Source organism: Sus scrofa, chromosome 11 (assembly GCF_000003025.6).
Source record: "Sus scrofa isolate TJ Tabasco breed Duroc chromosome 11, Sscrofa11.1, whole genome shotgun sequence".
Classification (NCBI taxonomy): Eukaryota; Metazoa; Chordata; class Mammalia; order Artiodactyla; family Suidae; genus Sus; species Sus scrofa.
This window is the reverse complement of record NC_010453.5, coordinates 53,720,787-53,748,693: the sequence shown is the minus strand read 5'-3', so window position 1 is coordinate 53,748,693 and position 27,907 is coordinate 53,720,787.

The following is a 27,907-nucleotide window of genomic DNA, read 5'->3' as shown; positions in this document are numbered from 1 at the left end:
ATTTGCTGTTGTCAGTATTGTGGATTTTGGTCTTAGTTGTGAAGTGGTATCTCCTTTTAGTTAACATTGCCCTTCAGACATAGGATGTGGAGTATCTTTTCAAATTCTGACTTGCTCTCTCTATATCTTCTTTGGTGAGGTGTCTGTTAAGGTCTTTGGCCCATTTTTAAATCAAGCTCTTTTCTTTCTTGAGGTGTGAGAGTCCTTTGTCTATTTGTCTATGACAGTGCTTTATCAGATGGGTCTTTTGCAAACATTTTTTCCCAGCTTGTCCAAGTTCATAATTCCGTAGCTTGTCTTCTTATTCTCTCAACGTTGTGTTTCATAGAATAGAAGTTTGTAATTTTAACGACACCCAGCTTATCATTTGTTTCTTCCATGGATGATGCCTTTGGTGTTGCATCTAAAACATCATAGCTATACCCAAGATCATCTGAGTTTTTCCTATATTATCTTGTGGAGTCATCTAATGATTTTCCATCAGAATAAGCCTTTAATAGTTTCTTGTAAGTTTAAGTCTATAAATTCTCTCTTTTTAGAGAGAGGATTTTTAGGTCTCCGCTAAAAAGAGATAATCTATCCCACCTAAAAGAGAGTAATAACCATCTCATGGGCAAAGGAGACTTTTTAAAGCCTTTAATTTTAGCTGAGAGTTAAGGGCCTATCTTAGTGTTGGACTACTTTCTACATGTTACTCTGAAAAATATAAGTTCAATTGGTAAGAGTAGATTTGGTTTAACTAGAGTCTACTGTCTGTTTCCAATTTACTTGGGAGTTTTCAACTCTTAAGAGTTTCTTCCAATCCTTATCTTCCCTTTAGCAGCTAAAAATTTATTTATTTATTTATTTATTTATTTATGCATGCATGCTTTTTAGGGCCGCTCCTGTGGCATATGGAGGTTCCCAGGCTAGGGGTCTAATCAGAGCTACAGCTGCTGGCCTATACCACAGCCACAGCAATGCCAAATCCAAGCCGCATCTGCAACCTATACCACAGCTCATGGCAATGCCAGATCCTTAACCCACTGAGAGGCCAGGGATCGAACCCAAGACCTCATGGTTCCTAGTTGGATTCATTTCCGCTGTACCATGATGGGAACTCCTAGCAGGTAAAAATTTAGAGTAATTAATATCTATAGGAATCTGACAATTCTTTGTCAGATTATTTTTCAGCTGTTTATGGATCTTTATTTGAAGTTTAAAAGAATCAAATCACTTTAAAGTTATTTAAGATGACTTAAATATTTTCTTTATTGGTTTAACTCTGTTACTTATTTCTAAGGTGTTAGGGTATATTTATCATGGAATTATTCAGAGCATGTTGAGAAGATGGATTGAGAAGAACATAAATAATGAAGTAGAGAATAAAACAGTTATAAATTTTTACTTATGAATGTGTATATCACTTATGAATATATGTGTCATTTCAAACAGTTCTTACAATAAATGTTTATATGGGAAATAGTTAACCCTCCATTTACAGATAAAGAAATTGTGGAAAAGACAGTTTACCAGCCACAGACTGGTATGAAGTCACACAAAGACAGTTTACCAGCCACAGACTGGTATGAGTCACACAAAGTTAGCTTTATTCATTTGCCATAGTAAGGGAGAATAAACACCATAGGAACTATAGCAAATCTCAAAAGGGGGAGATAAGAGAAAGGTTACTCAGTATTTTGGGAGCTAGAATTAGACGATAATGTTCACAAGCCTATTGTTCAGAATTGTAAACCAGGTGAGTTGTTGGAATAGTCAGTAGCCTTATTTGAGGACACATGACCTTTAAAAATCTGTGTGTGGAGTTCCCTTTGTGGCTCAATGGTAATGAACCCAACTAGTATCCATGAGGATGCAGGTTTGACCCCTGGCCTTTCTCAGTGAGTTAAGGATCAGGTGTTGAGGTAACCTGGTATAGATCACAGACACAGCTCAGATTCTGCATTGCTAGGGCTGTCATATAGGTGGAAAGCTATAAGCTCCCATTAGGGCCCTAGCCTGGGAACTTCCATATGCTCTGGGTGCGGCCCTAAAATGATTTTAAGAAATTTTAAAAGATCTGGGTATGGTCCTATCTTAGAGCATATGCGCCCATAAAAGCTGATATTAAAGGAATTTGGACTGTTTCTAACCACAGTTTGGCTTAGTACAGGTTTTCTGCTTTGTGGAAAATGATGTAGTTCATCTTGCAAGTTGTGGTTTCTATTAAGTCCTCATTTCTACCTCATAGCCACAATTCCAACAGGACTCTTTCCCCCCCTTATCGGATAAATAAAATTATTTTCCAAAATTTTAAATTTAAAAGCATGAAATAAAAAAAAAAAAAAAAAAAAAAAAAAATTACTATCAAAATTTTAAATAAAAAGCATGAGGTTAGAAGTATGTAAAGTACACAAAAATGTAAAACAAATAAAAAACAATCAAACTACAATGAGGTACCACCTCACACCAGTCAGAATGGCTATCATAAATAAGTCTACAAATAACAAATGCTAGAGAGGTTGTGGAGAAACTCCTACACCCTGTTTAGAATGTAAATTGGTATAACCACTATGGAAAATAATATGGAGGTACCTCAGAAAACTAAATATAGAACTACCATATGATCCAGCAATCCCACTCCTGGGCATATACCCATACAAAACTACAGTTCAAAAAGATACATGCACCGCTATGTTCATTGCAGCACTATTCACATTAACCAAGACATGGAAACAACTTAAAAGTCCATCGACAGATGGATGAAGAAGATGTTGAACACATATACAATAGAATACTACTCAGACATAAAAAAGAAAATAATGCCATTAGCAGTAACATGGATTCAACTAGAGATTCTCATATTAAGTACGTCAGAAAGAAAAAGGCAAATACCATGTAATATCACTTATATGTGAAATCTAAAATATGGCATAAATGAACCTATTTACAAAACAGAAACAGACTCACAGACACTGAGAACAAATTTGTGGTTGCCAAGGGGTTGGAGGAGGGAGTGGGGTGGACTAGGAGCTTAGTTAGTAGATGTAAACGATTACATTTAGAATGAATAAGCAATGAGGTCCTATTGCATAGAACAGGGAACTATATCCAGTCTCTTGGGACAGATCAGGATATGTGTGTGTGTGTGTGTGTGTGTCTGTGTGTGTGTATGTATATGCATTTTTTAACCTACTCAAACCTGCCTCCTCACAGATATCATGTCAGGTTTTCAGACCCTATTACATAGGACATGGGACATCTGTGTTGCTTATGAAGGACCAGGCAGTTGTGGTGTTTTTCTCTGTAACCATGTTACAAACAACAGTTTTTTTGTTGTTGTTGTTTCATTGTGGAAATTTAATTCTCATCTAGGTTTTTAACAGTTCATAGAGGTAGTGCAGTTCTGAAGCCAAAGGTTTCCCAATAGCATAAAAGGTAATGACTAACAGCATCAATAAAATAATGAGTATTTACTTAGTAATACATTTTTTAAAAAGAATACAAAGTTTATAATCAGTAAACCAGAATGAAAAATGTTTACAGTCTTAAATAAATGAAAAGTCATCCCATGTTTTTGGATCAGAAGATATAATGTTTTAAAATTGCAATGTTCCCAAATTGATCTGCAGATGTAACACAATCCTTATAAAATCCATCTGACTTCTTTACAGAAATTGATAGGACACTGACAAGCACCGTAACAATCTTGAAAAAGAAGAAGTTGAAGGTCTCAAACTCCTTAACATAAAACTTTTGCAAAACTATTGTATTCAGGACAGTATGGTACTAGCATAAGGGTCACCTCATGGATTAGTGGAGTAGAGTGCACTGTCAGGAAATAGACCTTACATGTATGGCAAATTTAATTAGACACATGTGCAGAGAAAATTCAAAGGGTAAAAAATAGTATTTTCAACAAATGATAAAGTAAATATCCATATGCAGATAGATAAAGCTGACTTTCTATTTCATACTATATATAAAAATTAACACAAAGCAAACAAATGCCTGAATGTAAGAGCTAAAATTTCTTAGAACAAAATAGGTGTAAATCTCTATTGCTTTGAAGTAGACAAAGATTTCTTGGCTATAACACCAAAACCCAAGAAATAAAAGAAAAATTACATAAAGTGGAGGATATTATCAAAAATATGAAGACAATATACTGAATGGGAGAAAAGATTTGCAAATCATATGTCTGACAAAGACTAGTATCTAGAAAATATAAAAGGCTCTTAGAAGTCAAAAACAAAGAGAAATACCCTTTTACAAAAAAAGAACAAAGGATCTGAGTAGCATTTTTTTCCAGAGAAAATATACAAATGGCCAATAAGTACATGACATAAGGCTCAGTATTATTAGCTACCTGGGAAATGCAAATCAATGCTAAGATGATGTATCACTTCTCTCTCACCCACTGGAATGGCTAATATCAAAAAGACAGATAGTAGCAAGTATTGAGGAGGATGTGGAGAAACTGAAACACTTTACGCTACTAGCAGGAATGGAAAAAAATGTAGTTGCTTTGCATAGCAATTTAGCCATCATCCTGAAAGGTAAACACCAAGTTACCAAATGATCCAGTAATTCAACTCTGGGATATATACCAAGAATATTAAAATATATATTCATGCAAAAACCTGTATGCAAGTATTTATAGCAATGTTATGTATAATAGCCAAAAGGAAGAAAACACTCAAATATTCATCAACTGATAAACGAATGAAACCACATGTTGTGAACAAATGAAATAAACCTCTGATAAAGAGGTTTAATGATTCTGGTAGTGTATACAATAAAACCATAACAGGCTAACATTTTACTACACAGCATTTCAGATCATTCATAGTTTCTTATCTAACAATCAAATATCGTTTTATTTCTCTTCCTTTTTCTTCCCAAAAGGTAAAACATATTGTGGTTTCTATTTTAAGTTTTCTGGAACTTGTCCTTATGAGTTTAATATAATACTTAAAAATTTATTTCTTGAGCTAACAATTTAGATATTTTGTCTGTAAGTATAAAATATGAGGGTACATTATCTTCCTGAGTATTATATTTATGAAAAATTTTAGACTTAAAACATTCATTTTATTGTATATTTCAAATTGTTTAAAGTTGTTAATGATAGCAGAGGAAAATAATCTACATTTCTCTCAAACATTAGGTTTACTGCTATTTTTTGTTGCCAATATTCTAAAACACTGTGATTTCGTTACTAGTCTATGAGTTACTTCTAAATTTTATATATATTTAGAAGGAATATATATATATATAGACATATGTGTATGAATAATGCCTATTAGAACTTTCTGCAATGATAGAAATGTTCTATAATCACTGGCCATTATGGTAAGGTAAAGATTTTTCAAGCTGAGATATATGAAAGACACTGAGAGAGCAAGATATTTTTATTTAAGAACTATGTATAAACAGTTCCAGTGGCATGAGAAACAATGCAAGGGAGCATCAGAGTTCTAAAAGACATCTCATGTTTTAACCCCCCCCCCGGGGTTTTTACTAGTGCACGGCCCATGCTCTGTCTGGGTTCAACCATCATGGTTTGTGTAAGATTTCTTGGATTCCTGTGTGCCCAAGTCATGTGTTCCAAGCAGAGTTTTATATTCTCCTGTCATTTAATCAGGCTAGGTTGATAAATAGGTTAGGCCAGTTGAAAACTCTTAGTAAAAAAAAAAAAAAAAAAAAAAAAAAAAAACACCTCTGCCTGGAGTTTGCCAGGGTTGTTTGTCTTTAAACAAAACATAATAAATCCTACTGACCTTACATTGGCCAGGAGTCGACCGATATTTAAGAATTCCCAGAGATAAATGGAGTTTTTTCAATCCATCTATAAATCAACTCTACATAGTATACTTAACCACTAGCCACGCATGGTTATTGAAGAACACTCGACATGTGGCTTTTGGAAGTATGAAATTAAATAATTATTTACTATATGTTTAGGGGATTTTTGTCTTTTGTACAAATCATTTGCGATCCTGTTTTTGCACCATTTGTAGAGCAGAAAAAGCATAAGTTTAAAAAACCAAAATACCAATAATCTCAAATGAGGTGTTGCTTTAAAGAATTTTAATCTGCCAAATATTTTGGCACTAATTTGTTCAAAATTCTGTTTGAGTTTGTAAAGTCCTTTACTTACTTCCACTATTGATATCTAAACCTTTTTAAAGGTATCAACAGATTGAGTCAATATAACAATTAATGACTGTTAAATAACTGTAATTTAAATAACTCTGGACAATTAGCTTTTATGGATAAATAGATATTTACGTGGAGGTTTTAACTAAATCTCCCAAACTATTTGATTATCAATACCAGTATTACCAAAGGTTTTGTTGAGATATATCAAATTAAAATTATCAATTGCACTAGTATTTTGCAAATAACAGTTACATTTTGGTTATATTTATAATGATTTTTAAGTCAGTTTGAATTAACTATAATATTTTACCAGAATTCCCAAAAAAATAAACAAAAAACAATTTTCCTTCATATACTAAATGCTGTTCTGGATTAAGTTGTAAATCAAGGTTGGGGGGAACTCAGTCAGTTCCAGATTTCAATTCTGTTTGGACACAGCTGCCTGCCTTTCCTCAGTTCCTTTGGGTCATGCTATGTGGGTAGTCGTCAGCTGCAAACAAACTTTAGTTGTTGGATGCCTAAAGCTTCCATGGGCACTGTTGGTGGACACTGGAGTTGTTTATAATAGAAACTGACCCCAGAACTGACTGATACTAGTTTATTTTTTCCAGTTATTCTTCACCTTGATTGTTTCCCTAAACACACACACACACACACACACACACACACACACACACACACTTACTTTTGCATGAAAATATTTTCTAGAATCAAAAGAATTTTTCACAGGTCATCATTTATAAGCAGCTGAGTATTGATAATACGGTTGATAATTTTGCATTCTCTAATTGTGACTAAATGCAGCTCTAGATTTCAAAACATTTAATAATGCTTTTAGTGCTGTTATTTACATGCCTCGGTGCTTTTGAAGTTGTTTTTGATTTATCAGGTGTTAGAACACTCTGGAAGAAAAATGAGGGACAAGTTTGAAAAGTTCATTAAACATCTCTAAGTATTGTCATCACCTTATAAACGCTAAATAGTAAAACTATTTCTAACCATGAAAGATGTAACAAAAGCCAAAGAAAATTATTTTAAAAGCTAAAATAATGAGTTTTAAAATGATAGCACAATGAAATGACAGTAATCAAGTAGTAGTAAACACAAATGAAATAAATATACTTCGCTGTACAACAGAAATTGACAGAACATTGTAAATCAACTCTAATAAAAAGCTTTTTAAAATAAAATAAAAGTAACATGTAGTAGGGACATAGTTGGTTTATTCAGCCAATTCTATAAAAGTATATTCCTTATTAATGTATTACAGTATTTAAATCAAACAATTCCATCTCTTTCATTAGTATAGCTATTAGAGGAATAAAGAAATAGATTTTACATCTGTTTTCACCAGGAGTATAATATGTTTCATTTAAAACACTTTGACATCATTACATAATAAATCAAGCTACAAAGGGTGGGTCTTCTCTAATTTTAAAGTTCTAAATTTATCTCAAACATTTCTTCTCCATAAAAGTACAATTTTTGAAAAATTTATCTTTAAATTAGAAAACATGTTTTATATTTAATAAGTTATTTCCTAGTTATGACTGGCTTTGATGTTAGTCATCATTATCTGAATAATTGGAGTCCAATTTACAAAGTCAAAAGATAAACACACAGTGATTGTGATGGTTAATTTTATGTGTCAACTTGGCGAGGCCATGGTACCCAGATATTTGATCAAATCCTATTCTAGATATTTCTACTGAAATCATTTTTAGATGATATTAGCATTTAACCAGTAGACTGAGTAAAGCAGATTACCCCCATAATGTGGGTGGATCTTATCCAGTCAGCTGAAGGTCTGAATAACAAAAGCTAACCTCCCCTCCGAAGAAAAGGGAATTCTGCCAGGGACCACTTTTGGACTCGAAGTGCAGCTCTTGCCTGGGTCTCCGGTCTGCAGGCCTATCCTGCAGATTTTGGACTTGGCAAGCTTCCAAATAGTGTGAACCAATTCCTCAAAACAAATCTCTTCTCAGTAAATATATAAAGTGACAGTGACTTTGGAACTAGGTAATGAATGGAGGTTAGAAGAGATTTAAAGTGAATGTTAAAAACAAAAAACCAACAAACAAAAAAACCCACTAGATTTCATTGATGAGACTCTTGATAAAAATACAGATGTTCAAGGTGCAGCTGGTGAGGCTTCAGCTAGAAAGAGGAACATATTTTTCCGACACTAGGAGAAACGTAATTCTTATTATAAAGTGGCCAGGAATTTATGTTCTAGTATTTTGCGGAGGGTAGAACTTGTAAGTGATTAATTTGGCTGAATTGTATCCCTGTCCCCCTCCCCACAACAGATGTGTTGAAATTCTAACCCTTAGGAGTTTCCATCAGGGCTCAGTGGTTAAGATCCCAACTATTATCCATGAGGATTCAGGTTCAATCCCTGGCCTTGCTCAGTGGGTTAAGGATCTGATATTGCCAGGAGCTGTGGTGTGGGGTGCAGACACGGCTCAGATCCCACATTGCTGTGGTTAAGCCAGCAACTACAGCTCTGGTTTGACCCCTAGCCTGGGAACCTCCATATGCCATGTGTGCAGCCCTAAGAAGACAAAAGACAAAAAAAAAAAAAAAAAGAAAGAAAGAAAAAAGAAATTCTAACCCTTAGTATCTTAGAATGTGCCTATATTTAGAGATAGGACCTTTAAAGATACAACAAAAGTAAAATGAGTTCATTGGGTGGGTCCTAATCCAATAGCACTGGTACCTTTATGCCAATGGTAGATACCCTAGACCATTTGAGCACATAGCAAGTAGACAGCCATCTGCATGGAAAGAAAGAGGTCTTGGAAGAAACCAAACCTGCTGACATCTTGATATTGAACTTCCAGCCTCCAGAACTGTGAGAAATAATATGATGTTTTATCACCCATTTTCTTATGGTGACACTAGCAAATCATTATAGTGACTACATTGAAATTGTCTAAATAGTGGAAAATGGCAAAAAGTCAAAAAGCATGTAAAAATCTTTTCATGTTTTTGCCCTATTTAAGAGTTTTCTCAGCAAATTAATGAATTAACAACTACTTTTTTCTAAGTCTAAAACAAAATGAAAATTTGCTTTCTCCCATGTTCAACTGTATGTCATACCAACAAAAAATTAAAATATGGATTGTAACATATAAATTAACACAAAATACTATGGAACAGTCAATTTATAAGTGCTTATATAATAAATGTATTGAAAACTTGCCTAATGTGAAAAATATATCCTATCTTCATTTACTATAAACTGGATACTTGAAGAGATTATTTGGTAAACATTTCATCATGTTTACATAAGATTATATTTACCGGCAATGGGAAGAAAAGTTTCCTTTACCCTTCTAGGTTATTCTGGATGGTCTAAGAATTAAATTAACAGGAGAAAATCAAATTTAATTATTTAATTCTGAAGATACAGGAATCTTACATACATAAGAGGTTCAATGAGGTATATCAGCCATCCTTTGCTAAGTAATAGGATAGAGGCCTTGGGCTTCCAAGGACAGGAGGTTAACTTAGAAGAGAACAAAAAGAGCCAGTGTTTGTTAATTAGCTGTTTGCCCTGCCATATAGATGGAGCCACTTGGATAAAATTTATCTCCAATTTATACCTCTTTACTTGAGAAAAAAATCTCCAATTTAAATCTTTCAGGTAGTTAAGGGAATTTGTCTTGAACCCAAAGGAAGTTTCTCTTGAATCCACAGGGTCTCCATTGTTCTTTGCTCAAAATAACCCTCATGCAAAAGTGATGCATTTGTGGGAGGCTACTTTTGAATCCCTATACCTAATTAAGAGACATAAAGTAAATACAGGATTTTAAAAGCTAATTATGAAAGTTTAAGGAGCTCTGTGTATTTTTTAATTAGAATATTTCAAAGCAGAAATAAATTGCTTAGGAATTCCCATCGTGGCTCAGAGGAAACAAATATGACTAGTATTCACGAGGACACAGGTTCGATCCCTGGCCTTACTCAGTGGGTTAAAGATCCAGCGTTGCCGCAAGTTGTGGTGCAGGTCACAGATGGAGCTCAGATCTGGTGTTGCTGTAGCATTGGCCAGTGGCCACAGCTCTGATTCTACTGCTAGCCTGGAAACCTCCATACGCTGCGGGTGCAATCCTAAAAATAATAGGTAAATAAATAAATAAATAAATAAATAAATTTATTTTACAGATTAGAGATGATGGCAACCCTTATTAGATGCCTTTGAAAGGATTTTCATTTACAATGGATTTTGATGCATATAGGCTTGACTTGGCTTCAGGGCTGTCACAGATGAACAAATGCTCTTGATCTTTATGCCAGTAAACTGGGATTTACGAATGATGCATCCAACATTGTTGTGGAGATGAATATATATATTTGGAGAGAACGTTAGTTACATGTGACAGTAACTGATACATAATTTGTCAAAGAATGATTTCCAAAGCTCTACCCACACAGCCAATATCACTTATGTTAATAAGTAGTAAATCACATTTAAAAAATTCTTACTTCATTAGCAAAACACTTCAGTTTGGTCAATTCCTAATTATTATTTAGCCACACACACCCCTCATTATTCCCCAGTCAAATAGTAATCTATCACCATAGTCTACAAGCAAAATGTAAAATTTTATTTCTTCATAATTCCCCCCAATTTGGTGTGGGATATGCCCTCCTTCTTCTTTGCATATGAAGGGCAACAGAATATGCCATCCCAAAAGATTCTGGCATAAGAATTACTGGCATAAGGATTATTTTGAAGAATTACATATACAGGAGAGCTATAAAAAATAGAAATTACCTTACATAAGGAAAACATATATTAGAAATGTGTCTGTACCAGAAGAGAGCTTGTACCAGAGATTACTTTTTCACCAGAAATACTTATCTGTAGGGCAGGGCAAACTTTGGCAAATATTTCTCTTCTTACTTTCCTATGAATTGCCTTCCCCCGTTTTGAAGGCTTGGACCCCTATTTCTTTCCTAAGCCTCAATTATTTGGCCACCTTTTGAGTTTTATATCTTTGTGTGGGTCTTGTACATACAAGCATATGTACATAATTAATTTATTCCCCTGTTAGTCTGTCTTATAATACAAGGGAATCTCCACTAAGACCCTAAAAAGGACAGAAGGAAAATTATCTTTTCTATACTACACTTAACTCATAATTCTTTCACAAATTAATTTCTACCTCCTCCATGATAGAGAGTCCTTTGAGTTTCTGTATTATGAAATGTGCCACTAGATGTAATGCATAACACATTTTTGTGTTTGCTTGTACATTTTCATCTCTTTCTTCCTTCTTATATAAGGTTTATAAATCCTTAAGGGACAGAGAGCCTACTTAATAACCTTATGGACCCAGTGTCAAACCATATGTTGGAATTCATCTTTAAAGATCTTTCATTTCATAATATATAACTAAGTCCTCCATATTCAGTTAAGATCACAGCAAATTCTTCATCCTTCAAAGGCTCATAAGGTTGATCTATAAACAATTAATTTCACAGAAGTTCTCCTAAAGTTCTACCCCACAAACAAAAGCATAAGGAGATCAGGCAGCCCTTCGTAGATGGATTAATTTGATCTAAGGCTTGAAAGATGAGTAGTTGAGGAAGAAGCATGATTCTAGCCAAGGTGAAATCCAGGTAGGAGTGAAAGTGATTATTTCCATGTTCCTACAACTTGACATACTTTAGCATGAATGGAACAGGGTAGGAGAGGTTTGGTGGGGGTGAGTATGTCAAGTGATGAAGAGAAATCGGTGGGCAACAGTGACATTCATAGTCTTTTATACTTTGCTAATATGTTTGGACTATATCCCTATGATAATTTAAAAATACAGAAATATTTTAATAAAAAGGATTGATATCATCCGATTTACATAATGTCTTGATCTCTATAACTCTCGATACATAAAGAAGATGTGAGATGAATTAGTTAATTTTCTGGTTGACTTTGAAATAGCTTTCTCTTTTAAAATGCACAGCTATTTTCAGAAAAGGAAATTTTATAAAAAAAGATTTTGAATAATTTCTTTCAGACATACACAGAAATATTAGCCAAGAAGATTTGATGGAGATAATTTGATATTGATTCAACATGAATAGCTTGCTTTCTTCTTGTTCTTGAGAGACTGCATGATAACAATGCCTCTCATTCACTGAAACATGTTTCCCATGGTGAGTATTTTGTGTAACAAATCCTAGTTGGAATATTAGAAAAGTTACAATGTTTTTCACATGGAGTAAACTTTTATAAGTAAACATATGTTGTAGGTCTAAGCTATTTAGTTAGTTATGCATGTATGTACTTACTTATTTACTCATTATTAAGACTGTATGTCAAGTTCCTAGCAGATGCTCCAAAAAGAAGCCAAAAACTTTCTGTGAAGTAGGTCTAATACCTAAGAATATCAATGATGATAATTACTCTTCATATGTGACTTTTACCAAGCAGATTCTACTGCTGTTGAAATAACTTTCTAGCCCCAAGATAAAGCTGCTCTTGCCAGGTGCCACCTTAGCAAACTGAAAGTTAGATAACTTTCATGTCCCTGCAAATGCTCTGCGTAATGAGAAACATAATAAATTCATTCAATTAGGCAATGCCCCAAAGCCAAGCCAACACTGGCCTTCTCTCCCCAAAACAGTTAACTATATGGTCCCATAGTTATTACCTATTTGACTCTTCCTTGTTCTTTACTCTTTATACTGTAAAAGACTTCTGCCTCCTACCTCATTTTTGCAGTTCTCCAAAAGGATACTGTCCACTTCATGAAGTGTTGGGTAACATTTTTTGTACCATCTAAATTATCATTTCAAGTCATTTTTTACAATGGGTTACATGCTGATTGTTGTATATATGTGTTGAATTTTCTTCATTTAACCAATGAGTTTGAGCACCTTCCATTTCCAGAGTACTGGTCTGGGATTAAAAGCAGTGAATGAGCAAAGATGAGCTCCTATTTCTCACAGAGCTTGCATAGATCTTGAAAACATATAATACGCAAATAAAGTATTTCAAATGGCTATAGGTGAATAAAATATAATAAAGTAATATGACAGGATGTCATGGGCAGGGGTAGAGGTTAGAGAGACTTCTAAAAAAGAGCCAGACTTGTGAATTAAAATAAGCCAAGGATTCCAAGCAGAGAGAAGAACAACACAAAGGCCTGAAGCAAAATGATCTTGACATGTTCAAGGAAGAGCAAGAAAACAACGATGACTTCCTTATTTAAATCAACTGCCATTAACCTATAATGGTAGTCTTCATTATTTTTTTTTTCTTGTTTGTTTTGGTTTGATTTTTTTACCAGAAGACTGGTTTTCTTCACTGCCTGGTGTCTGAGTCAAAGAGGTTGCAACTGAATTGAGTAGCACAAGACCAAATTTCACTTTTTCAAGGCAGGAATCCTGCTAGGACTACAACCAAGAGATTATAAATATACTTTACCAAGTAAGTATTCATATTTTTTTTTCATTTTTAATCTGTCCTCTGTATTTACGTGACTTTTACATATGAATATAATGCCTATTTCATCTTTTCCTATATTCTAAATTTCTCTTATCGAATGAGAAATATGTACTTATTCTATAGCTTTCATGATGTGACAGTTTAAGGATGCACTGAAATTCTTGTTGAAATCTTTTAGACATATTTCCGTGAGTCACTGTATTTCTTAAAATTGTTACATTGGGAACTAAAGAGAATACATATATAGTATAGGGAAGTGTGAGACTAACTTCTCTCTTTTTGAAATTATAATTCAACCTATATAGCCTAAAATGTCACTAAATTTTACTTTTTAGCTGAAGCATGAGTTGTTAGCAAATAAGAATCTGTGATATAGGGAAAATTAACCTCTGTCATATATCATATCACTTAAAATAATACAATAACTGATGAAATTAACAAAAATATTCAGACCTGTGTCTTTCACATTGACTGAAAAAACATGCATGGCATGAGAAAATTTTGAGCCAAGTTTTATTTGGGACTTACTGAGGACAGTTGTCTGGGATACAGCATCTCAGATAGCTCTGAGGGACTGGTCCAAAGGGTTGTGGGATAGGTCTGTATCACATGACTTTGGTAAAGGGGGGATGTGCAATCCAGCACACCTTCTGGCAGAAGGTTGCTATTAGTCATGAGGAACAGATGTCGCCACTAATGATTTTGGTGCTTTTCTAGATATGAGAAGATGTAAGAAATTGGGCTCATAAAAATTTCTCCTGAAAATATCTAACTATCTGAAGCCCTGTTCTGTCAGTTTTTTTCTGGAGCACAGAGTGGTTCACTCTTGATCTCCACCCAGAACTCCCTTCAAAGTACACTGAAGGTCAGCAACCTCAGTGGCTGGTGACTCCATTCTTGTGACACCAGATGGTGGACATTCTTTAGCTGGCACTCATTATTTCCTCATGGCATGACTCTTAGTCTTACTTCCCCAAATACTTTTTATGAATACCTAATCAACAGTTTCTCACCATATTCAACTGACTAGAAGCCTGGGATATCATGAACCCAGCAGACAGTTCAGCCCATAGTACCAAGAGTCTCTCACCCAAGTGGTCATATAAGGGGAGATTCAGTCCTTCTCCCATTAGAAGCCAAAAAATGGAAGCTCCTAGCAACTCCTAATTTTTGCCGTCAGAGGATATACTCAATATTATCCTTGTAAGAGAGGTGTTAGATATGTTGAGTCCTGAAAATTAGACAAAGAAGAAAGATAGGTTTTCTCTTTCAGTTCAATGAGAGTGAGAACTCTGTTCACTGAAAATTAATTTCAAGAAATTTGCTTAATAAAGCACACAGTATATATTCTATTATGAGAAAATAATTCATCAGGAGAAATTTGGAATTCAAATAACATCTCTCATTTCATTAAAATATATTCTGTATTTTGACAATAAATTGAGGTTTTTATAGTACAAGGCAACCTTGATTATTAATTCAGTTGAATTTCTGCTAAAGAGTTCACATTTCATAATCATACTTCTAATTTACAGTAAATATGAAAACTCTTGACTTTCCACTTATAAATTTTGCTCTTGATGATTGAACATTGGATGATTAACGAAAAAACTTCAGAGAAATTTATAATACAGTTTTGCCACATTAATATTCTAAATTCTACAGTTCTACCAATTCTCTAACACTGGGCACAGTTTTGGTCTTTTTTTTTTTTTTTTTTTTTTTTTTTTTTTTTGCCATTTCTTGGGCCGCTTCTGTGGCATATGGAGGTTCCCAGGCCAGGGGTCCAATAGGAGCTGCAGCCGCCGGCCTACGCCAGAGCCACAGCAATGCGGGATCCGAGCTGCGTCTGCGACCTACAACCACAGCTCACAGCAACACCAGATCCTTAACCCACTGAGCAAGGCCAGGGAACGAACCCGCAATCTCATGGTTCCTAGTTGGATTTGTTAACCACTGAGCCACAACGAGAACTCTGGGACAGTTTTGATTCTTTAATACTATGCACTGCAAAGGCCTGCCAACCCAAGCCTCACCTGTAGCCAAGTATTATCTGTTAGGACTAAGTACTCTGCAGAAGAGTTTTGGGCTAAAGTTTTATAATCCTGTCAACATGCCTTAGTCTCTAAGGCTCTCTGTACTGTATAGCTTCACTGGAAATATTCTAGTTTTACCTGCAGCTTCTCAAGAAATTCAGAAGTCAGTATTTGTGAGATTTCTCAATAATATAAAATAAAATTGTAGAAAAAAAAAAAGCCCCCTCCCCACCCCTGCCAAGCGTGCGTGCATGCACATGGCACACACACACACACACACACACACACTTCAATGTTTATCTCAAGGCAAGATAAAGTCTTCAGATTAGTTGTGCACCCACCCACAGTTTAATATTCTCAACACTTAGACTCCTTTTGTCATGAATAACAGGATATAAAGCAAGTCTGAATCTAGATTTTATAAAAATTATTCCCTGTGCCCATTAAGCAGCATATGACGTGACTGGTTATTTTCTCCTTTTTGAACCACTCTTCTTGGATCCTTCACACCATAGTGTGGTTTACTCCTGCTCTCAACTTTCTGATTCATGACATAATATCACCTACCAACTCTTGGTGCTACTTCAGTGTTTCCAAGATCAGCCACCAAATTTCTAAGTTGTAAACAAAGAAAGTTATTTCATTTTCACATATAGACAATATATGTCTGTCTTGCTGATTTTAACTCTTACAGTAACCTCGTCCAAGCTACCAGCATGTCATACCTGGGAGACTTCAACAATTTCCAAACTCATTTTCCTGCATCCATACCTCATTTAATCTAGAAATTATTGAAATTGAAGTCAGTGCATACATTTTACAGAACAAATTTAATCAGATTTATCTCCCATTCATTTCTCCTAAAATAATAAGCAAATCCACAGTAAACCCAACCCTTGAAAAACCTTGCATCTTCATCTGTCATCATTCTACATGTTTTAGACATATAGGCTTTTATTTAATACTTCTAATATTCCATATTCCCTGATGTCTGAACAATTCTTCCCATGCTGTAAGCGCCAGATCTCAGTCCCCTTTTTAGAACTCTCTTCTCAGTCTTTTTTTTTTTTTTTTTTTTGCTTTTTAGGGCCACACCCATGACATATGGAAATTTTCAGGCTAAGGGTTGAATCAGAGCTACAGCTGCTGGCCTATGCCACAGCCACAACCACACAGAATCCAAGCCGTGTCTGCAACCTACAACCACAGCTCACTGCAATGCTGGATCCCTGACAAATGAGTGAGGCCAGGGGTTGAACCTGCATCCTCATGGAAACTAAGTGGATTCATTTCTGCTGCACCACAACAGAAACTCCTCAGTCTTCATTTATCAACTCAAAATATACTCACTCTGTAATGCTGTCTATCTCTCTGAAAACATTATATCCCCATATTTATATAACTTCATAAGATGTTGGCATTCATTCACTTTTTAGAAGAATTTAGACCCATATGTGATAAAAGGACTCTTAAAACATAAAGAACTCTATGACACCATAAAATAACAAACAGTCAAATTTTAATATGTGCAAGAACTCTGAAGAGACATTTTACCTAAGAAGATAAACCGCCTGCAACTAAGCATAGGAAAAAGTGCTCAGCATCATTTATGATTAGGAAATTGCCAATTAAAACAACGAGATACAGCCACACATATCAGAATGGCTAAAAATATTTAAAAACAAAAAACAAAGCACACAAATAAACTCTGAGAATATAATTACAGGAGACTGTGGGAAGCAACAGGAACTCTCCTTTATTGCTAGTGGGAACACAAAGAGTTCAAACACTTTGAAAGACAGTTTAGCAGTTTCTTATAAAAGCTAAACATAGTTTTACCATATGATCTGACAATCACACTTCTAGGTATTTCCTCTTGTGAATTTTAAACTTATGTCCACACAAAAACCTGCACATGAATTTCTATAGTAACTTAACACATTATAGTCCCAAACTGGAGGCAACAAAACTTCTTTACATAAATGAATAGATTAAAAAAAACAAAACTGCAGAATGCCTATACAATAGAAAATGATTTAATAAAAGAAATTATCAACTCATAAAAAAGATATGGATGCATTTTAAATTCATATTGCTGTGTGTAAGACAGTAGTCTGAAGTGGATATATGTCATCATTCCTACCAACTGATGTTTTAGAAAGAGCAATGTTACAGTAATGATTAAAGATCAATAGATGTCATTGATTTGTGGGGGGGGCGGGGATTGAATAGGTGAGCCACAGGGGCTTTTTTAGGGCAGTAAAACAACTTAGGAAGTTGCTATAATGGTGGATACATGACACTATATGTTTTGCCAAAATTCAAATTTTAAAACACATAAAATTAAACTGAATGTCTGAACATTTTTAAAGGATTATTTAGTAAAGGGGAATGTCAGAATGAAATGCAACAAACTATCTCTCTATATGAGATACGTATTAAACAGTCTCACTGACGATGGTAACCCTAAATGGGGACCCGAGGAACTAGAAATGAGGGACTTCATCTGGTTCTAAGCCTAAGACTAGTTTTTTAACATTTCCACAACTTTTAAGGATCCGCTAATACTCAACCCCTCCTTGCACCTCACTTGTTGCTTTAAATTTCTGATAATTTCCAATGTTCTGCACCACGAATTGATTTACTTTATGTTGGCGCTGGTCCCAACAGGCACTTAAATCAGTCAATAAGTTTGATTTGTAAGTCAACTTTTGCATATCCCCAAAGTATCTATTAACCACAGTTTTTGGACATATCCATTAGCTGTCATCTCCCTCCCTGTTCTTCTGAATTTGTGTGTGTGTGTGTTTATTTGTTTATTTGTTCCTTTTATTCTCATTTTGAACAGCTTGGACCTTGGAAGAAAAAATACTTTTAATCATTCCAGTGATCAGAAAGTTTAGAAGTTTAATTTGATTACTGGCCTAGTTGGAATATAATTTTCTATATGGGTAGAGTAGATACTCATATTTATTCTTTTTTTTCTAAATTTAAGTTTTCTACCACTATCACATATTGAATAATTGTAAGAGTCTATCCTGGGATTCCTAAATCACACATATCTTCAACCACATTCACTGAACTGTCAATGACAATTGCATGGCTTGTTGTTTGCTGATTTTGCATTCTGTAAATATTTCTTTGGTTAGATTCACTATGTTGCATAAGAGATTGAAAGCACTTAATAACAGGTAAAGAGTCATGTTTTAATACATCATTTTGTCTACTGTGATATGAATCTTAAATGATCTGGATTTCTGAATATCCAAATTATTTTACTTATAAGCAGTAAATTATTACTATCACTAATCAATAAATTATAACACAGGAAAAATTTGGAAGCATATTTTTTCCACAATATCCTTGATTCCCAGTATTCATGACTTTCACACATTATAAAAAAATCTTTCTTTTATAGCTATTAAAATTTTGGCAGTTTATAGTAGTCTTTTTGGCAAGTTATTTTGTGTTTTTAAACTTACTTTATAACAAAACATAATGTGCTGTCTTCTTAATTCTTCCTTTTGGCTTAGGTTTTAGATTTTTATTTTTAAGGACAAAATGTGTTTTAGATAGCTTATTCTCCACCACCATTTATTTGTTTCTGCATGCTTTAAAATTATTATTATGTTTAAGTTAAAATTGCTCTACTATGTATGTTGTTATGCATTATTTTTGTCTTCATGAAAATCTAACATAATAATTTGGACTTTTCAGTTTAAATCATCCTCAGAAAATGTGAAGACATCCAATATATTCTTTTTAAAATACACATATACTATATGTAGTCTAATAACTAATACCTAATGAGATTATGCTAACTGACCATAATAATAGTTTATACTATATGCTAAGTATCCTTATATACAAGTGTTTTTGCAACTATGAGATAAAATCCAAGGCAGGGATGCTAAATCATATGTTTTAATAGTCATTGCCAGATGGCTTTCCAGAAAGCTTGTTACTATTCTTATTTCTAGTAGGAGTCTATGAGAATTCATTTCCCTCTTCATCTCCATACTCATTAGCATTAGAAACTGCCAGAAAAATGGATAAGTGGATGATAATAGCTAGACAGATGATAAATAAATACAGTAGATATAAATAGATGACAGAGATTAAATAAAAAATAAATTTGCCAATCTAATGGTATAGATTAATACCTTATTTTACTCTAAAATTTGTTATCTTGACTACTAATGAGAATAACTTTTCACATATATTTATAATTTGTTTTTGCAAATTGCTCATTTTTCTATTAGAGTTTAAGAAAATTAATAATTATTGTAAACATTTTATAAGTTATATAGAATATTAGAATATGTTATATAATTTAACACATCCACAAGCATATTTCTCAAGCTTCTATTTATATCACTTTCCAATACATTTAAAATATTCATATATAAGTAACCTTAATAATATATGCAGTTCTATATACCTGGATGTTTTCTTCTAAAGAGAAGTTTGTTGATGCCTATTTTTAGCCTGTTTTGTTATCAGTTATAAAATTCATAATACCAGAATTTATTAAAAACTGATAGATTGATTTTTAATACTATCAAGAGCTTTTAAGCAATCATGAAAGATATATTCTTTTTTTAAAGATGTAATTTTGAGCATATTTACTGATTTTTTTTCTCGCTCTGTTCTGTGTTTTTTGATCTTAAATCAATTAATACTACCCCATTTCATTTTCCTTAGAATATTTTCTTTAGGGATGTATGTGACTCAGCTATTCTTCATAATTATCGAGCAGCTCTAGTAACTGGAATGAGCACAGTGAGGAATTATTAAATTTTTATTTTTTCAACAAAAGCCATCTTTGTCACATTGAAAATATAGTAAGTTAAAATGTGTGTGGTTTTAGAACAGAACATCTATCTGTCATTGAATGGTTTCTCTTAGTTGTGAAAGGCATTCCTTCATAAGTCATATAACAAACTCAAAATGAATATAATAATTGTTTTAAAGATAGACTATAATACAAAACATTTATGATACTAATCACCTGTTTGAGCCAATATTACTTTTCCATTTAATTTCATCCAACACACATTTATAATCCAGTTTTCTAAAAACCTGGTAGCTTTTCGTGTGTAATTATTTATTTTGTAAAATCTTTCAAGGTGAATGATTTTATTTGTTCATTTGTTTAATGGCCACACCCGTGGCATACGTTAGTTCCCCTGGCTAGTCGTGAATGGGAGCTGCAGCTGAGGCCTAAGCCACAACCATGGCAACACTGGATCTGAGCCTCATTTGTGACCCATGCTGCAGCTTCTGGCAATGCCTGATCCTTAGCCCACTGAGAGAGGCCAGGGATCAAATCTGCATCCTCACAGAGTCAACCTTGCGTCCTTAACCTGCTGAGCCACAACTGTACTCCAAAAGCTCAGTTTTATTTTGTTAATCATTATAGCTATCAGATAGTAGATTCTATGAGAAAAGGAAACATTTCTTTCATAAAAACATCTTCAAAATCTTTATCAAGAAAGATAGTGAAGTAATTTTTTAATTGACTGTTTTCGTTTTTTACTCTTATTAACAGAGGACATGTCAATTTTAACAAAACAAAGAATAATGAGCTCTGACTCTTCCCATTATTTCAAACTCCAGATCTGAAAATCTTGACTGTGAAAACCTCAACTGATCTGCTATATAATATCCTAAATTACAGCTTCAAGGAAGTTAAATTTGAGGCCCAAATTGCAGCTCCTACTAAAACAGTTAAAAGTCGCTGAATTGTGAAGAACTTTCTCATTCTGACTTGTTTCTCCTATTTAATTCAAAATAGTTTGTTTGGTTTTATTTGAACTTTATTTTTCCTACTGCTTTAGTTGATATATCCTCATAATTTTATTACTAGTCCTCTGTTAAAGTGAACAGTGTCTTCAGTGAATATACTTTTAAAAATATGTAAAAGATATAATAATTTATACTGTTAGATAGCATATCCTAGCCCCAAATCCCAGTTCTTTAGACTAGAATTTGAGAAGGTTAATTCTTATTTTAATTATATTAAATGTAAAATTTAATTTAGTGGCATATTGTATAATACAGCTGATGTTAAGCAAAAACTAAAATACTTCTAATAAAATAATATCACTTCTTAACTTCTACCAAAATTAGTAGACTAGCTGGTACCTATAACAATAAACAAACTTTTGGCAAGAATATTTACTTTTAGTTCCTTGGCTTGCTTATTTATAAACTATTCGTCATTCTTTTTAAAACAACTTTTAATGTTTTTAACATATTTTTTCTTCTATTTACATGTTTATTTTTAGATAAGATTTTGGGGAAAGAAATTGTGATGCCCACAGATATTATTTTAATATAATACATAATTAGAATTTATCACGCATAATTTATGACCAATAGCTTATAAACCCTCTGCTAGTACTAGAGAGTATGAATATTTCTTCTTTTCCCAGTGATATTAGAAATTCATAAAAGATCATGTGCTACTTGACCATGTACAACAGGCAGGCATAGATAGTCAAGCACCGTGATTAAAACTGGAATAATTATAACTAAAGTAAAGAATTTTGTTAGGAAAATGGTAACAGAAGGAGAAAAGGATGTTCAAAGTAGATCTAACAGTGTTGCCAGCCAAAGAAGGAATACAAATATGTGCACAGTAACTGCAAAGGTATTAATTAAGCATGTTTTATAGAAAAGGATTATTGAGATATGATAAAGCCATACAAAAAAAAAATCAACAAAATAAGCCACCTATAAAAACCCTTATGTTTTTCTGAGATACAAATTAATCATAATTTTAAAAATTGAATATTATCTTTAATAATGTATTTTTATAAAAGAATTTATCTAATTTTTTTCAGTAGTGTGTCAGACTACATTACTATGAGCTGCCAATGCTGTTTTCAGATACATTTTCTGGTCAGACATTTAGCAATGCATAGGTTTTCCCCTGTCTTATATAGCAAGTTATCTAACTTGGGTGAAAATGGAAGACTCAAAAACTTGAAACAACTATTAAAAAATCTATTTATGTATGTATGTTAGATGTCTTGCTGGAGAATCAGTCTATAGGTTGTCCATTACAATGGTGGATAATGGGATATTTATAAAGCTAGAGTACTGATTATTTCCATGGCCTCCAGTAGAAATATAAACCAATTTCCACACACAGCAACCATCTATCTCTCAGCTTACTCAAGGGCATCAGACTTTGAATGGTCTCCAGAATGTCCTCATCTGTCAGCTATTGCTGTCAAACAAGGATGCCAAAATGTCTCATACTGAGAGCATAATGCATTCACAGATGTAAGTGACCAGGATATTGGAACGGAAAGAATAATGAGGAAAAAATTTATGGTCACCACCTTTTGCTTCAGGGTACGGTAAATTTGGTATACTGTGGGTGAAGATTTCATTCTCAATCTCCACTAAGGACAAAAAAAAAAAAAAAAAAAAAAAAAAAAGAAAAGAAAAGAAAAAAGAAAAAAAGGAGAGGAATTAAATTCCACAAGGTGAAAACAGTTCACGTCAGCCATCCTTCCACTACATTTGGCACTGAGCATTAGTCAATCTTTTATAAAGCATGGCTAGTAGCAGCATATTTGTTCTTCCTATCTCAAATCTATTCAACTTGAAAGCATTGCTCATGCAGGATGACAGAATGACAGGATTCTTAGATGGGGGAAGAAAAAAAACATCTAACAAATCTGTATTTTACTAAGACCTTTGGGCACAGAGTACTCTCATCAGCATGCTTGATAAATTGTAGAAGTGTGTATGGGGGAGTCACACCCAAATAGTAGTAATCAATGACCCTGTCAACCTCAAGCAATATATGTAAAATGTATCAAAATCGTTGGACTGAGAAATGTTATTTATACCTCTTACCAGAAGTCTGATGGCAAAGGAATTAGTATCAGCTTGTTCATTAAATTAGCAGAGGAAGTTGAGCCAAGTGAAGTTGCTATTACTTAAGAAACTAACAACAGATTTTTGATGATTGTGATGAATTAGATAAACTCCAATATAACTCCAAGGAACTATATTTTACTTCATAGTAAATAGTACAATCAAAAGATTGAACCCATGATACATAGGAATTGCTTGGTTTAATTACTTCAAAAGAATTAAGAAAGATTGGTAATTTACTTATACATCTCCTTGTTTTCTTTTCTACCACACAATAAGCCTACCTAAAACAGAATTTGGTTAGCTGTCACTGATTTTAGCTCTACCTACTTCTCTATAAAATACTAATGACACACTTAAATATGTGAAATTAAAATATCCTGTGACTGTTAGACTTCACAATGTTACAATTTTTGATGAACTTCTATATCCTATGTGTTCTATCTGTTGTTACTGAGAAATAGTAGTAGTATACTTTTGCTCAGATAACTGAAAAAGAATAAATTTGTTTTATATAAATAATACTGGAAGAATATTGTTTCTCTTTTGCTGACTCCTGATGGAGAGAAAGTGTATCTGCACAATTAGAAATTCCTTTTATATCATAGGAAGCTTATAAAACAATCCCCAGTGATTTCTATCTACCAGCACTCACACCTCTATGTAATCCTGTCCCCTTGAGTATAGATTGAATTTAGTACTTGCTTCTTCCTTTTTTTTTTGAATTTAGTACTTGCTTCTAATGAGCATGACATGATCCATGAAGTAATGGATATTACTATTAAGATTACATTATATAAGGCTGCAGTTTTGTCTTGATTGTGCCCACTCTCTCAATGTCTCTTGGATTACTTACCCTGAGAGATACCAGCTGCTATGTTATGAAGTATAGTGCTCTGGAAGGACCCCATGGCAAAGGACCAAAGCCTGCCACAGACTGTGTGAATGAGCTTGAATGTTTATCCTTCTCCAATGAAACCTTCAGATAAACCTGCAGCTGCAGCTAATAGCCTGACTTCTGCTACTTGGTAGTCCTTGAGTCAGATATCCAACTAAGTTACTTCTGTATCCCTGACCCACAGAAACTGGGAGGAAATAAATACTTGTTAAAAGCCACCTTGCATCAATAGATAACAAGTACAGATTTTGTTACCATGAAATAAATTTAGGTTGCTGTCTAAAATATGGGAGTGGCTTTGGAACAAGGGAGTGAATGGTGGCTCGAAAAACTTTAAGAGGAGAAGCAGTAGTGAAAGCCTATGCTCTCCTGTACAAACTTCTCAGTGGAACTGTGACTTTAGGACAGTGCAATTGAAAGAGCCTACATAAAAATAAGGAAAATCTTACTGTAAATGGGATTATGAAAAATGATTATTACAAAGTGGCATAAAGTTACCAATGCTGCTACTACATTATATACATACATATAAATACATACATTTATGTGTTCATATGTATGTTTATATACATGTGAATCTACATGGACATATATAAATTCAAACACATGTATGTGATATAAATGCACAAGTACTTATAAATATACATGTGTATGACTAGTGTATAACATACTTGATGTCAGGGAATGATGAAAATAATTTGAAAATCTCATCTTCTTTTCCTTGCTTCAGTTTGTTTGTTCTTTTACCTATGAACCAGCTTTTCATAAGGTAACTAATGCCCTCCATGCTGTTAAATGCAATTCCGAGATAATTCTTATCTTTTAGGCATTTTTAGCAAAACGTGTATTGGTGACTGTTCCAACTTTCCTTAAAACTCTCTTTTCTTGACTACTGGGCCATCAAAATATAATCTATTTTTATTATCTTATCTCTTTATATATGGATTCCTAAATATTAAAAAATCTTGGCTCCTATTCTTTAAACTTGAATTAGGCAGTATCCTTTATTTTCATGGCATTAAATATCTTCTACCTGTTGAAGATTTTCTAATTTATTTCTGACTCATACCTCCACTCTGACTTTTGCACTCAGTCAACCAATTATAAGAAAAATATCCATATCTCAAACTTAAAATGTCCAAAACTAAAGCACTGACTTTCTCCCTTGACAAGTCAGTGTATATTAGGTTATATTATTATAGCAGAAAACATCATATAATCCTAGTAGCTTAAAATGACAAAATTTGATTTCCTTCTCATGCTACTTATACTTTGAGGGTCAGTAGATGACAATACTGTAAATCATGGTCACTTCAGAACCTAGGGTCACAGAGTAGCTACAATCTGAAACTCGACTAATAGCTATTCCAGTGATAAAAGGGAGCTCCACTAGTTGGCAATTAAATACCTGGTCTGAAAGTATCACCTCTTCTGGCTTCAAGAGAATTGGAAAAATACAATCTTATCTTCTGTGTGGAAGCAAAAGACCAAAAACTACTTGGTAAAAGAACTAACTATATCCTGCATTACAAAATTAATTCTCCAAACTTAACCACCTTAAGAAATACTAGCAATTTAGTCCACCTTCGGGGCAGAGGGATTCTTGTGAAAGCTGTAACACTGACACCTAAAGTATAATACCTGGCTTGGTAAGAAGCTGAAGAAAAAAAATAAGAGAACTTTCTCTTCTACTACAACTCTTTTTTATGATTTTAATTTTTTCCATTATAGTTGATTTATAGTGTTCTGTCAATTTCTATACAGCTAAGTGACCCAGTCATTCATATATATATGTATATACACACACACACACACACACACACACACATATATATATATTCTTTTTCTCACATTATTTTCCATTGTGTTCCATCACAAGTGACTAGATATGGTTCCCTGTGCTATACAGCAGGATCTCATTGCTTATCCACTCCAAATGCAATAGTTTGCATCTACTAACCCCAAACTCCTACTCTTTAATGATACTAACAAGCCTAGAGTAAAGATAGCAAGGACTACAGTGGGAAGTGCTTAAGAGACTTTCTCATTGGCAAAGAACACAAAGGGAATGCATAGAGCCAAGAAGGAGATGAAAATATGGTATCACTACAGGAATTTGAATTCTCTGGTAACCATTCCAACAATAAACTTCACTTCAGGTAACCATAACAACAATAAAATTTAAACATATCCAACTTCCTGAATAGATTAACAAAAATCTCAACAATAAAAGCCAGGAAAGAGAAAACTCATGTTTGTCTCTTTGCATTACATATAATATATCTCCTGTCTTACAAAATATTCCGAGCTTCTGAAAAATACTAATAAAGTAAAATATGAGGCTTATCATGAAGTAAAACAAAAAATGGAGCCTAAAGGCAGAACGTGATAATCAAAATTATAATAAAAAATGACTTGTGCTAGAAGTATCAAGAAATGAATTTAAAATAACAATGAATAATACATTAACAGCTCTAATGGAAAAAGAATATGGCATAAGGTCAGATGAATACAAGCAGAGAATTGAAACTTTAAGAGAGAATCACATGGAATGGTACAAATCAAAGCCAAAGTAACATAAATGAAAAATGTATTTTATGAGTCCATTATTAGACTTGACCTAGTCAAGGAAAAAAATCAATGCACTTGATGACACATCAAAAGAAATTATCCAGTCTAAAACATAAAAAGAAAAAAGCGTGTAAAAAACCCCAACAACATAAAAACAGAACAACACATTCAAAAGCTGTGGGAAAATATCAAACATTGCAGCATATGCGTAACTGGAATTCAAGAAAAGCAAGATAGAATGGTGTAGGAGACATATAGATGAATAAGGATTGATAACTTCTAGTATTCATGACAGAGACCAAGCTCAGTAGTAGGACATAGTCCAATACACACACACACACAGTATATCATATCCAAACTGCTATAATCACAGATAAAGAGAAAATTTGAAAACAAGGGGAAATTAAAAAAAAAATTTACCTATGGAGAAACAAAGATTAGAAATAAGTTAATTCCTCATCATAAAGCATGTAAGTCAGAACAGAAATATCTTTAAAGTGTTAAAAGAAGAAACTATGCCAAACCCAGAATTCCATTTCCAGTGAAAACATCCTTTAAAGTAAAGGAAAAGTGAAGAGTTTCTCAAGCATAATTTGGGGGAATAAAATGCCAAAATACCTGCCCTGAAAATGCTGAAAAGTTCTTCAGGCAAAAGGAATATCTTAAGAGGTCAGAAACTGGAATTTAATGAAAAAAATAAAAAACATCAGAAGTGGAATAAGTGAAGGGTATATTTTTCTTACTTTTTTTTTTTTGCTCTGAAAGTAATCTATATATTTAAAATAACAATAGTAAATGTGTATTGGGTGTTTATAGTGTATGTAAAAGAAAAAAATGGTAATTATAGAAATAGTAAACAAACTGTTATAAGCAACTTACACATGAAGCAGAAAAATATTTTGA